This window comes from Pristiophorus japonicus, chromosome 4 (assembly GCF_044704955.1).
Source record: "Pristiophorus japonicus isolate sPriJap1 chromosome 4, sPriJap1.hap1, whole genome shotgun sequence".
Lineage (NCBI taxonomy): Eukaryota > Metazoa > Chordata > Chondrichthyes > Pristiophoridae > Pristiophorus > Pristiophorus japonicus.
The window spans coordinates 128,880,308-128,894,142 of record NC_091980.1 but is presented as its reverse complement, the minus strand read 5'-3'; the positions used below and the strand labels follow the sequence as shown (position 1 = coordinate 128,894,142).

Sequence of the window (13,835 nt, the reverse complement as noted above, 5' to 3'; positions counted from 1 at the left end):
AAACATAAATGGACCAGTCACAAATAGTGTGGTAACAATAACAGGTCAGAGACCGGGTATTCTGCAGCGAGTGTCGCACCTCCTGACTCCCCAAAGCCTTTCCACTGTCGAACACTGCATTTGCTTGGACGAGTGCACCTCCAATAATACTCACGAAGCTCAACAGCATCCAGGACAAAGCAGCCCACTTGATTGGCACCCCATCCACCACCTTCAACATTCACTGCCTTTCACTGTGGCTGCAGTGTGTACCATCTACAAGATGCACTGCAGCAACTGGCCAAGGCTTCTTTGGCAGCATTTGCCAACCCACGATCTCCACCAACTAGAAGGACAAGGGCAGCAGGTGCATGGGAACACCATCACCTGCAATTTCCCCTCCAAGTTACGCACCATCCTCACTTGGAAATATATTGCCATTCCTTAATCGGCATTGGGTCAAAATCATAGAACTCCCTCCCTAACAGCATTGTGGGGGTACCTTCATAAGGACTGCAGCGGTTCAAGAAGGCGGCTCACCACAACCTTCTTCAGGGCGATTAGGGATGGGCAATAAATGCTGCCAAAGACACCCACAGCCCGGAAAGAATAAAAAAGACATTAACATGGAAAGACTAAAGAAGACAATTTAATTGCAGTTCTCAGCAAAGTACTTAATTAACTTGTAAACACTGGATTAGTGCAGCTCCAACATTTGAATCCATTCATGGAGGAGAAGGGGACAAACAGATATCCAGTAGGATTGGAAAGGATGATTGCCATTTGGTATGAAATGCATAATGGGACAAAATACAAATGGATACATTTATGGAGGAGCTGCTGATATTGGATTTATAAATTGATGGAACAGGCATGGGGAGGCGGGGGGGGGGGGGAAAAGAGAAAAGGGAATGGGGAGAATGGGGGAAAGTTTCAGCAGAAGTATGTCATGTAATCAACCAACATTGTAACCCATGTATAATCTGACCCAAGTTGTACACTGAGAACACTGACCACTAGGTGGTGAACTTGTGGGATACACTCCTAACCTAGACCTTCAGATATAAAAGGGGAAGCTCCACCCACTTCCTGCACTTGAGTGCTATGGAATAAAGGACAGGTCACAGACTGACCTCTTAAGCATGGGCCTCGTGTGCATTTATACTGTATAGCAAGGACGTATTAATGGTGACAAGAAACTGGGATTTAAACCACGCGAGCATGGCCACTAGCAGAACAGACGAGAGGTAGTGTGTTAAGGAATGGTTGGGACAGAGATTCAACATTGTTAAAGCAGCACACAGTTCTCCAGACAGACAAGGGCAGTCAGGCATGCCCCAACATGTAGTTGAACCCAGAGGGGGGAGTTCGACAGAGACAATGGCAAGATGAACGGCGATTCACGCCATTGCGGCCAGTAATAGGGCCATCAACGCCTGTTAATGGCGCATTCAAGGACAATAACAGATGCAGTCAGGGATGATCGACTGGCAAGGGACCTTTTGTTTCAAACAGAAGCTCATGCTGGAGGCGTGGAGGCACACACTCAGCTGGAGTTTGCAGAGATGAGCAAACTACCTGCAGAAATGAACGCTGGGGGGGGGGGGGGGGGGGGGGGGAGGGAGGAGAGGGGGAAGGAAGGAAAAAAAAAGAAAAAAATCGCTGGAAGCTGAAATTCAGCGAGTTCATGTGGAGCACGTATACAGTTCATACACTAGGACGCCACCGATTATGATGATCCCAGTATCAATGGAGCTGGACATGGGGGCCAGCCAGTCCCTGATGGGTATCAAACAGCTCGAAAAGTTGTGGGCATCCAAGGCCAGGAGGCCAAAATTATCGCCGATTGATGCACAGCTACAGACATACACAAAGGAGATCATTCCATGCTAGGCAGCGCCACGGTAGTCGTGACCCACAAATATTCGGAGAACATGTCCCGTACTATTGGGGAGGAGTTGGCTTGCTGTCATGGACTGGAAATGGGGCGACGTCAATGCAATTTCCTGTGTGGAGCGAGTATAATGCTCACAGATCCTGGACAAATTTGACTCATTATTTCAAACCAGCATTTGCACTTTCATGGGGCCAAGGTAGTGATTCACATAACCCGGATGCCAGGCCAGTACACCACAAGGCCAGAACGGTGCCGTACGTGATGCGGGAAAATATAGAAGGCAAATTGGACCGCCTGCTGAGGGAAGGCTTCATCTCGCCAGTCGAATTCTGTGACTGGGCGAGCCCGATTGTGCCGGTGCTCAAGGCGGATGGGTTGGTCAGGATATGTGGCGATTACAAGGCCACCATCAATCGGGTGTCACTCCAAGACTAGTACCCGCTACCGAGAGCGGAGGTCCTCTTTGCGACGCTATCCGGTGGCAAACTTTTTTCAAAATTGGACCTGACCTCAGCTGACATGACCCAGAGCTGGCGAGTGAGTCGAAGAAGCTGACCACCATCCCGACACACAAGGGGTTGTTTGAGTACAACAGATGGCCATTCAGGATTCGCTCGGCTGCTGCGATCTTCCAATGAAATATGGAAGCCTCCTCAAGTCGATTCCAGGGATGGTGGTTTTTCAGGACGACATCCTCATTACTTGTTACGATACTGAAGAACACCTCCACAACCTGGAGGAGGTGCTACACAGACTGGACCAGGTAGGGCTGCGACTGAAAAAGGCAAAGTGCGTCTTCCTAACTCGAGGTAGAATTCCTGGGGGATGAGGGTAGCAGCAGATGGGATCAGCCCTATTGCATCCAAGACGGAAGCGATCCAGAGAGCACCCAGACCCCGTAACATGAAGGAGCTGCGCTCATTCCTGGGGCTCCTGTTCTATTTTGGTAACTTTCTTCCCAAATTGAGCACGCTGCTAGAGCCGCTACACATGCTCCTATGCAAAGGTCGCGAATGGGTCTGGGGGGACAGCCAGAAAAGGGCTTTTAATAGAGCACGCAATTTGTTATGTTCCAACATTCTGTTAATGCTATATGACCCATGTAAGAAACTTGTGTTAATGTGCGATGTGTCGTCCTACGGTGTCGGGTGTGTGTTGCACCATATCAATGCCAAGGGTCAGTTACAGCCGGCAGCATATGCCTCTAGAAGTCTGTCCCAGGCCGAAAGGGGCTACAGGATGGTAGAAAAGGAGGCGCTTGCCTGTGTATATGCGGTAAAAAAAGTGCACCAGTACCTGTTTGGCAGGAAATTTGAGCTGGAGACAGATCACAAACCCCTAACGTCCCTTTTGGCTGACAACAAGGCCATAAATGCAAACGCATCGGCCCGCCTACAGAGGTGGGCACTCACGCGAGCTGCCTATGACTATACAATTTGGCACAGACTGGGCACTGAAAACTGCGCCGATGCACTCAGCAGGCTCCCACTAGCCACCACTGAGGGGGCTAACAAGCATGCTGCTGAGATGGTCATGGCTGTTGAAGCTTTCGGAAGCGAAGGCTCACCCGTGACAGCCCGCCAGATTAAAGTCTGGACAAATAGAGGCCCGCTATTGTCTCTAGTCAAGAAATGTGTCAATGTGTTCTGAATGGGGACTAGGCAGCCATGTATAGGACATGCCCTGAGAAATTTAAACCATTTCACAGGCGCAGGGATGAACTCTCGATTCAGGCCGATTGCCTTCTGTGGGGAAACCGCGTAGTCATGCCCCAGATGGGCAGAGAGGTGTTCATCAGAGAACTCCACAATGAGCACCTGGGCATTGTCACGATGAAGGCAATTGCCAGGTCACACGTTTGTTGGCCAGGGATAGACGCAGATCTTGAACTTTGTGTTCGCAGGGGCAACAAGTGTGCCTAGCTGGGCAATGTGCTCAGGGAAGTCCCCCTTAGCCCCTGGCCCACCAAGCCTTGGTCACGCATCCATGTGGACTACGCAGGTCCTTTCATGGGAAAAATGTTTTTGGTTGTAGTAGACGCCTACTCCAAATGGATCGAGTGTGACATTTTAAATTCAAGCACATCCTCTGCCACGGTAGAAAGTCTACGGGCAATGTTGGCCGGCCACGGTCTACTGGACATCTTGGTCAGCGACAATGGCCCATGCTTCACAAGCACTGAATTCCAGGACTTCATGGCAGACAATGGAATTAACCATGTTAGAACGGCACTGCCTCTAACGGCCAGGCAGAACGAGCAGTGCAGATAATCAAACAGGGGATGCTCAGAATCCAAGGGGGTTCCCTATAATGCCGCATATCACGCTTCCTGTTCGCCTACAGATCCCGACCACACTCGCTCACAGGGGTTCCACCCGCAGAGCTGCTAACAAAAAGGACGCTCAAAACCCGGTTATTCCTTATACACCCCACCATGAAAGAAATTGTCAAGAGCAGGCACCAGTCACAATATGACTACCATGACAGGAATGCGACAGCGCGATGTATTGATGTAAATGACCCTGTTTTTGTCCTCAACTACGCTGCGGGGCCCAAATGGCTCGCAGGCACTGTGGTTGGCAAAGAGGGAAATAGGATTCTGGTAGTTAAACTTACCAATGGACAAATCTGCCGCAAACATGTGGATCAAACAAAAGGAGGTTCAGCAACCCCATAGAAGCAGCAGAGGAAGAGCACGATGTAGAGTTCACTCCACCACAGGTGACCGAACACAGGAACCAAAGGGAGGAGAGCCCAGTCACTGTGGGCATTCCAGACAGGCCTGAGACACCGCAAACAGCAGACTCAGGCCAGCGCCCAACAACCGGAGCCCCAACTCAGGCGCTTGACAAGAGAGCGTAAACCACCAGAGACACTCAACCTGTGATCCCAATAAGACTTTGCAGGGGAGGTGATGTCATGTATTCAACCAGCATTGTAACCATGTATAATCTGACCCAAGTTGTACACTGAGAACACTAACCACTAGGTGGTGAACTTGTGGGATACACTCCTAACCTCGACCTTCAGATATAAAAGGGGAAGCTCCACCCACTTCCTGCACTTGAGTGCTATGGAATAAAGGTCAGGTCACAGACTGACCTCTTAAGCATGGGCCTCGTGTGCATTTATACTGTATAGTAAGGACGTATTAGTATCTATTTAACTTCGGTGTTTTCCTTTATGCATTTAGTGAAATACATTTACTCATTCCAGGAGGATTATATTTTGTTGTAGTACAGTCCCACACGTATTCCCTGCCCAATTCCTTAGTCAGGAGAGCCTAGTCTGAGTGTTCACAGGTTCGTCAAGCATGAGCTGGGGTGGGTGTTGTCCCAGAACCAAGCCCAATCGTGTATCCTACGTGGGGTCTGGTAGAATAGTGGTTATGTTACTGGATAAATAATCCAGAGGTCTAGACTAATGATTCAAAGACAAAATCCCACCACGTGTGCTACAGAATTTAAATTCAGGTAATTAATGAAATAAATCTGGAATAAAAAGCTAATATCAGTACTGGTTATCATAGAATGAGCAGATTGTCATAAAAACCCACGTGGTTCTCTAATCTCCTTTAGCGAACAAAATCTGCCGTCCTTACCCAGTCTGGCCTATATGTGACTCCAGGCCCACAGCAAAGTGGTTGAATATCAACTGCCCTCTGAAATGGCCTAGCAAGGCACTCAGTGCTACAAGGCGGTTCACCTTAGAAACATAGAAAATAGGTGCAGGAGTAGGCCATTCGGGCCTTTGACCCTCCACCACCAATGAGTTCATGGCTGAGCATGCAACTTCAGTACCCCATTCCTGCTTTCTCACCATACCCCTTGATCCCCCCGAGTAGTAACTCCTTTTTGAATATATTTAGTGAATTGGCCTGAACAACTTCCTGTGGTAGAGAATTGCACAGGTTCACCACTCTGGGTGAAGAAGTTTCTCCTCATCTCGGTCCCAAATGGCTTACCCTTTATCCTAAGACTGTGACCCCTGCTTCTGGACTTCCCCAACATTGGGAACATTCTTCCTGCATCTAACCTGTCTAAACCCATCAGAATTTTAAATGTTTCTATGAGTTCCCCTCTCATTCTTCTGAACTCCAGTGAATACAAGCCCAGTTGATCCAGTCTTTCTTGATCTGTCAGTCCCACCATCCCGGGAATCAGTCTGGTGAACCTTCGCTGCACTCCTTCAATAGCAAGAATGTCCTTCCTCATATTAGACGACCAAAATTGTACACAATACTCTAGGTGTGGCCTCACCAAGGCCCTGTATAACTGTAGTAACACCTCCCTGCCCCATACTCAAATCCCTTCGCTATGAAGGCCAACATGCCATTTGTTTACTTAATTGCCTGCATGCCAACCTTCAATGACTGATGTACCATGACACCCAGGTCTCGTTGCACCTCCCCTTTTCCTAATCTGTCACCATTCAGATAATAGTCTGTCTCTCTGTTTTTAACCACCAAAGTGGATAACCTCACATTTATCCACATTATACTTCATCTGCCACGCATTTGCCCACTCACCTAACCTATCCAAGTCACTCTGCAGCCTCAGCATCCTCCTCACAGCTCATGCAGCCATTCAACTTAGTGTATCCGCAAATTTGGCGATACTACATTTAATCCCCTTGTCTAACTCATTAATGTACAATGTAAACAGCTGGGGCCCCAGCACACAACCTTGCGATACCCCACTAGTTACTGCCTGCCATTCTGAAAAGTACCCATTTACTCCTACTCTTTGCTTCCTGTCTGCCAACCAGTTCTCAATCCACGTCAGCACACTACCCCCAATCCCATGTGCTTTAACTTTGCACATTAATCTCGTGTGGGACCTTGTCGAAGGCCTTCTGAAAGTCCAAATACACCACATCAACTGGTTCTCCCTTGTCCACTCGACTGGAAACATCCTCAAAAAATTCCAGAAGATTTGTCAAGCATGATTTCCCTTTGACTTGGACCTATCATGTCACCTCTTTCCAAATGTGTTGCTATGACATCTTTAATAATTGATTCCAAAATTTTACCCACTACCGATGTCAGGCTGACCAGTCTATAATTACCTGTTTTCTCTCTCCCTCCGTTTTTAAAAATTGGGGTTACATTGGCTACCCTCCACTCCATAGGCACTGATCCAGAGTCTATGGAATTTTGGAAAATGACTGTCAATGCATCCGCTATTTCCAAGGCCACCTCCTTAAGTACTCTGGGATGCAGTCCATCAGGCCCTGGGGATTTATCGGCCTTCAATCCCATCAATTTCCCCATCACAATTTCCCGACTAATAAGGATTTCCCTCAGTTCCTCCTTCTTACTAGACCCTCTGACCCTCCTTAGTGAATACTAAACCAACGTTCTTGTTCAATTGGTCTGCCATTTATTTGTTCCCTGTTATGACTTCCCCTGATTCTGACTGCAGGGGACCTACGTTTGTCTTTGCCAACCTTTTTCTCTTTACATATCTATGGAAGCTTTTGCAGTCCATCTTAATGTTCCCTGCAAGCTTCCTCTCGTATCCTTTTTTCCCTATCCCAATCAAACCCTTTGTCCTCCTCTGCTGAGTTATAAATTTCTCCCAGTCCCCGGGTTCACTGCTATTTCTGGCCAATTTGTCTGCCACTTCCTTGGCTTTAATACTATTCCTTATTTCCCTTGATAGCCACGGTTGAGCCACCTTCCCTTTTTTATTTTTACACCAGACAGGGATGTACAATTGTTGTAGTTCATCCATACGGTCTCTAAATGTCTGCCATTGCCCATCCACTGTCAACCCCTCAAGTATCATTCGCCAATCTATCCTAGCCAATTCACGCCTCATACCTTCAAAGTTACCCTTCTTTAAGTTCTGGACCATGGTCTCTGAATTAACTTTCATTCTCCATCCTAATTTAGAATTCCACCATATTATGGTCACTCTTCCCCAAGGGGTCTTGCACATCGAGATTACTAATTAATCCTCTCTCATTACACAACACCCAGTCTAAGATGGCCTCCCCACTAGTTGGTTCCTCAACATATTGGTCAAGAAAACCATCCCTTATGCACTCCAGGAAATCCTCCTCCACTGTATTGCTTCCAGTTTGGATTGCCCAATCTATATGCATATTAAAGTCACCCATGATAACTGCTGCAGCTTTATTTCATGCACCCCTAATTTCCTGTTTGATGCCCTCCCCAACATTACTACTACTATTTGGAGGTCTGTACATAACTCCCACTAATGTTTTTTTCCCTTTGGTGTTCTGCAGCTCTACCCATATAGATTCGACATCATCCAAGCTAATGTCCTTCCTAACTATGCATTAATCTGCTCTTTAACCAGCAATGCTACCCCACCTCCTTTTCCTTTTACTCTATACTTCCTGAATGTTGAATACCCTTGGATGCTGAGTTCGCAGCCCTGATCATCCTGGAGCCATGTCTCTGTAATCCCAATCACATCATATCTGTTAACATCTATTTGCACAATTAATTCATCCACCTTATTACGGATACACCTTGCATTAAGACAAAGCCTTCAGGCTTGTTTTTTTAACACCCTTTGTCCTTTAAAATTATGATGTAGTGTGGCCCGGTTTGTTTCTCGCCTTGGTTTACTCAGCCTTCTACTCTTGCTTTTTACATTGTACCATCTGTTTCTGACTCCATATTACTTCGCCCTGTCTCGCTGCATAGGTTCCCATCCCCCTGCCATATTAGTTTAAACACTCCCAAACTGCATTAGCAAATGTTACCCCCAGGACATCAGTTCCAGTCCTGCCCAAGTGCAAACCATTCCTTTTGTACAGGTCCCACTTCCCCCAAAACTGGTTCCAATGTCCCAGGAATTTGAATCCTTCCCTCTTGCACCACTGCTCCAGCCACATATTTATTCTAATTATCCTGCTCCCTCCACTTTGATTAGCATGTGGCACTGGTAGCAATCCAGAGATTACTACCTTTGAGGTTCTACTTTTTAAATTTAACTCCTAGCTCCCTAAATTCAGCTTGTAGGACCTCTTTCCGCTTCTTACCAATATCGTTGGTACCTATGTGTACCACGACAACTGGCTGTTCACCCTCCCTCTCCAGAATGCTCTGTAGCTGCTCCGAGACATCCTTGACCCTTGCACCAGGGAGGCAACATACCATCCTGGAATCTCAGTTGAGGCCGCAGAAACTCCTATCTATTCCCTTTACAATATAGAGTCCCCTATCACTATAGTTCTCCCACTCTTTTTCCCACCCTTCTGTGCAGCAGAGCCACCCATGGTGCCATGAACCTGGCTGCTGGTGCCTTCCCCTGGTAAGTCATCTCCCCCAACAGTATCCAAAATAGTATATCTGTTTTGGGGGGAGATGACCGCAGGGGACTCCTGCACTACCTTCCTGCTCTTGGTCACCCATTCACTATCTGTCCTAACCTTTACCTGTGGTGTGACCACCTCACTAAATGTGCTCTCCACAACATTCTCAGCATCGCGCATGCTCCAGAGGGAGTCCATCCGCAGCTTCAGTGCCGTCATGCAGTCTGTCAGGAGCTGCAGCTGGACACACTTCCTGCACACATAGTAGTCAGGGACACTGGAAGTGTCAGATTTCCCCACATAGCACAGGAGGAGCATGACATGGGTCCGAGCTTTCCTGCCATGACTTAACCCTGAAATTAATTTCCTTACTAAAATTTACTTAAACACCAAACAGCTTAGTAGTTCGCTGCCAATTAAACCAATCTAAAAGTCAGTCTAAAAGAGAGTTATACTTACCAGTCAAACAACCAACCACTTACCAGCTTGGCTGTGACGTCATCTCTCAATTTTGCACCCCTCTATCTTTGTCTGCAGCTGGTTAGGCTGGTCTCTGGGCCTCCATCTTCTACTCTCGCACTCCTTATCAGCTGTTCTAGTGTCATCACTGGTTGTAAAAACAAGACAAAACATCACCTGCCACCCACACTTGCCCAAACTCATCCACTTACCAAACTCACGAATGCCACTCTATGCTGCTGCACTCTGTGCCCTGCACGAGCTGCCTCTTATTAAGGGCAATTAGAGATGGGCAATAAATGCTGGCCTTGAGCTCAGACATTACTGGTCTGTATGGCAGTTACTTGCTTCTTTGCTCACACAGCTCAACAGGAAGTGTACAGCAGCAGTGGTGTGTTTTGTTTACCGAGATACCTGCAGTAATAACTCTGAATGCAAAGAGCATTGATGCATTTAAGGGGAAGCTAGATAATGATATTAGTGAGAAAGGAATAGAAATATATGCCGATAGGTCTAGATGAAGTGGGAAGGGAGAAGGCTCACTTGGAGCATAAGCCACAGCATGGACGAGTTGGGCTCAATGGTCTTGCTCTGTGCTGTAAATTCAATAATTCTTAAAACGCGGGCACCTGTGAAGTTTTTCAGATCGAGTGAGCTGAAGACTTTGTCAGAAACATGAAGCTGTCAAATCCATCAGCATGCAAACCCAGGCCGACTCGTGGAATTGTGGCTCATCAATATATGAAATATTGTAACATCGATACCCGAAAAGTGCCTTTGAGAGTTGCAAAGACATTAACATGGAATGGCTGAAGATAGCAGTTTAATTGCAACAAATACAGTTTTCAGCAAAATTCCTAAAACTAACTTGTAAACACTGGACTATTACAGCTGTAGCATTTACATTTTACTCCATTCATAGGGTGAAGGAGAGAAATGGAGATCCAGTGGTATTTGGACAGATTAATTGCTATTTGGTATGAAATACACAAAGGGACTGAATATAAATGGATATATTGGGTCGATGAATTGAGGTATTAGGTATTGGGGCCTGGGTGGGGAAATGTTTTTCCAGAGGTGTGGGTTTAACTACTTGGGCCTTTTGCTTTGTGTATCTAACGAAATACATTTACTCCTTCCAGAAAGATGTGTTGGAGTACAGTTGCACAGGTATTCCTTCAAAACCTTACCCATTAAATTATTCTTGGGAGCCTAGGTCGTATTGGCAAGTTATGCAACCATGAGGTGGGATTGAGCAGAAGAGAATCTGTCCCAGAACCACCACACTCGGGTATCCACACTAACCAATGAAGCTGTGACAGTAAGCTGATGCCACCTGTTGCTTTCCCTCCTCACCCAATTGTAGTCCCTGGGGTTCAATGCACTCAGACATTGCTGGTCTGGACAGCATTTGCTGCTCTGCCGACAAAGCTTAACAGAAAGTCTACAGCAGCAGTGGTGAGTTTAGTTACTGAACAATTGAACAGGATCTGCTGCAGCTACTGAATACAAACTGCTAATTCCAGGACCGTAACACCAAGATGCTAATCCAGGACTTTTTGTTCACTGGTCTGAAATGGTGAAACTCTGATTTAGTGGAAAATATTCCCTGCATTTAACACATGTTACAGCAACTTGTATTTTGTTGTATTGAGTTGAAACTTATGTAAGGGCAGAGAGAATGTTCGAACAGGTATTTTTATTCCACTGACTGGATCCCAAGCTCTGCAGTTCCCTCTCTAAACCTATTTAAGACACTCATTAAAACCTACCTCTGACCATGCTTTGTCCCTCAGTCAATATCTCATGGGGCTGTTAATGGTCTGAACATAGATTTGAAGATTTTAGACCTTGCAACACATGTCTGAATATCCAACTCAATAAATCACTATTACACCAGAGGAAAAATACATTTCATAGAACTGAATCCCATAACACTTGCATAACTGTCCTTGTTTGATTTAAACCACGTTGTTAATTGAAAAATAAGCAACTGCTCAAACATACAAGGAAACACAACCCAGTCCAATGTTGAACAGTTTATTTAGAGTGATGTGACAATTTGCATCAAGAGACTTGGTCTCACAGCTCTGTACAAAATCACATCTTTCCCTACAGGACTGGGAATCCCAGTTATATAAATACCAAATGCTTGATCCCATGTCAGTTTAGTCACTCTCACAGGGTGTGCTTGTCAAACAGGTACTCTCCCAGGCCATTCTCAGGTTGGTGATGTGATCGCCAAGCTTCTTGATCATCTTCACTTGTTCATCTAAGTAGTGGGTCTCCAGGAATTCACACAACTGAATGAGGGAAACTAGTTATGTCCAGCAGCAGACATCAAGGAATGTCAGCTTCCCCTTCAGAGTTTGCATTTTAATCCTCATGAAATGGAGGATAGTCAAGCGGTGCAATTGAGATTGATGGAATTACTGCATCATTCGATTAAACTTACTGCACAATAGGTGCTCAGATCCTAGGATCACTGAGACACATTTACTAGTCACTGTCCACAGTAGGCCAACTTTCCCCATCCCTGCCCATTGCTCCCAAATAAAGACCGATGTGATAACACAATGCTATTGGGCATGGAGATCTTTTAATTAATCCCAAGCACAGCAAGGTTCCACAACCTCCAACTTACCCAAAAGTCCACATTAAATCATTCAGAACTTACATGAGGGTCTGTCCCCAGTGGAAAATTTGTGCAGATCCAGCAGACTCTGGTTCACATTCTTCTCCATCTGCAGAACTCTGCATCGCCTCCAGACCATTGCTCCACTCATCCTGCTCTGGTTTCTGGAAAGAAAGACAAATTCTAACATTGCACTTACAATAGATTAAACATTAGAAAGTATTGAAGGAAATTAGGGGTGCAATCAAAGTCTGCTTTACCATGAACCTATGTGTTAGCATAATGGCAATTTTATATTCTATCACAACCACTGGAGTCATATTGATGAGGCAAATAGCATAGATGTATTTAAGGGGAAGCTAGGCAAGTGCATGGGGAGAAAGGAATAGAATGATATGCTGCAAGAACGAGATGGGAGGAGGCTCATGGTAGAGTATAAACACTGGCACAGACCAGCTTTGCCGAATGGCATATGTGCAGTAAATTGGAACACATTGCTTTAGCACATACGGAAACATTCAGTCTAAGGGGCGTGTAGCATATGGAATAACTCAATAGGTTTAGTACCATGAACTCAATCAGGTTCGACCAGACTCTACTTTATTAGCTCTCAAAGTGAGGATTAAACATGGAGGCTTTCTTTATATTCACAAGGGCTGCACGTGTGTGTCTGTGGCCCAATGACTTCTGACGGTCACTTCCCCTGGTGGCAGGTAAACCAAAGCATACATACATTACAGGGAGCCAGAAATCAGGCCACTCCTTTATTGAATCAAACCTTGATGTCTGCCAAGATGATTCGGCCTCCACGGAGATTCTGGAATTCCATCAGTTTCTCAGCATGCTCTCGTTCATGTGACTGCTCCTTGAAGAACTCAGCAAAGTGACGCAGGGCAACATCATCCCGGTCAAAGTAGAAGGATTGCAGAGAGATCAGAAGAGTATTTGTGTATTATATCAGATATATCATGTGTACAGTAAATAAAATCAACCTCAAATTTTGCTTTCTTTCAAGGGTTCAAAGTCTCACTGAACTTGTATGTACATTGTCAAGGAAATAATCTTGTGTTATCCTTACCCAATGAAAAACCATGGCCCAGCATCAAAATCTTTAGTTTTATTATTTTAGTTGGAGGGGCGGTGGGGGTGTGAAATGGGAAGCAATGTTCCAGATTTCCTCCACACTTGCAGGAATGAATACTTCCTGATTTCCCTCTAAATGGGCTAACTCTAATTTTAAGATTACATCCACTCATTGCAAAGGCAAGTAAGGAAATTCTGTGAGGTGATTTAGAATGAGAATACAAATTCTGAATTCCATGCACAGAATACAGAATATTTCTCAAATAAACTTCAACAAGCTCAAGAGCCCAGGAAAGTGAGTCGTTAAGATTCAAGGTACTCAGAATAGGTGGGCTGGGTACAGCACAGAATTTAGTAAATTCACATTACATCATCTCCATTCTAAAGTGGTCTAAAATACAAATGCAGCAAGACCTGTGGGGCTGATGTGTAAAGTATCATTTGCACCACACAAGGACCAGGCAATGACTATCTCCAACAAGCCAGAGTCTA

The 13,835-nt window shown here is 45.7% G+C and overlaps 1 pseudogene; it reads right to left on the bottom strand.

Annotated features, from left to right (window-relative positions):
* Positions 1-11,803: 11,803 nt before the first annotated feature.
* LOC139262522 (ferritin heavy chain, oocyte isoform-like) lies at positions 11,804-13,188 on the bottom strand (annotated as a pseudogene).
* Positions 13,189-13,835: the final 647 nt, after the last annotated feature.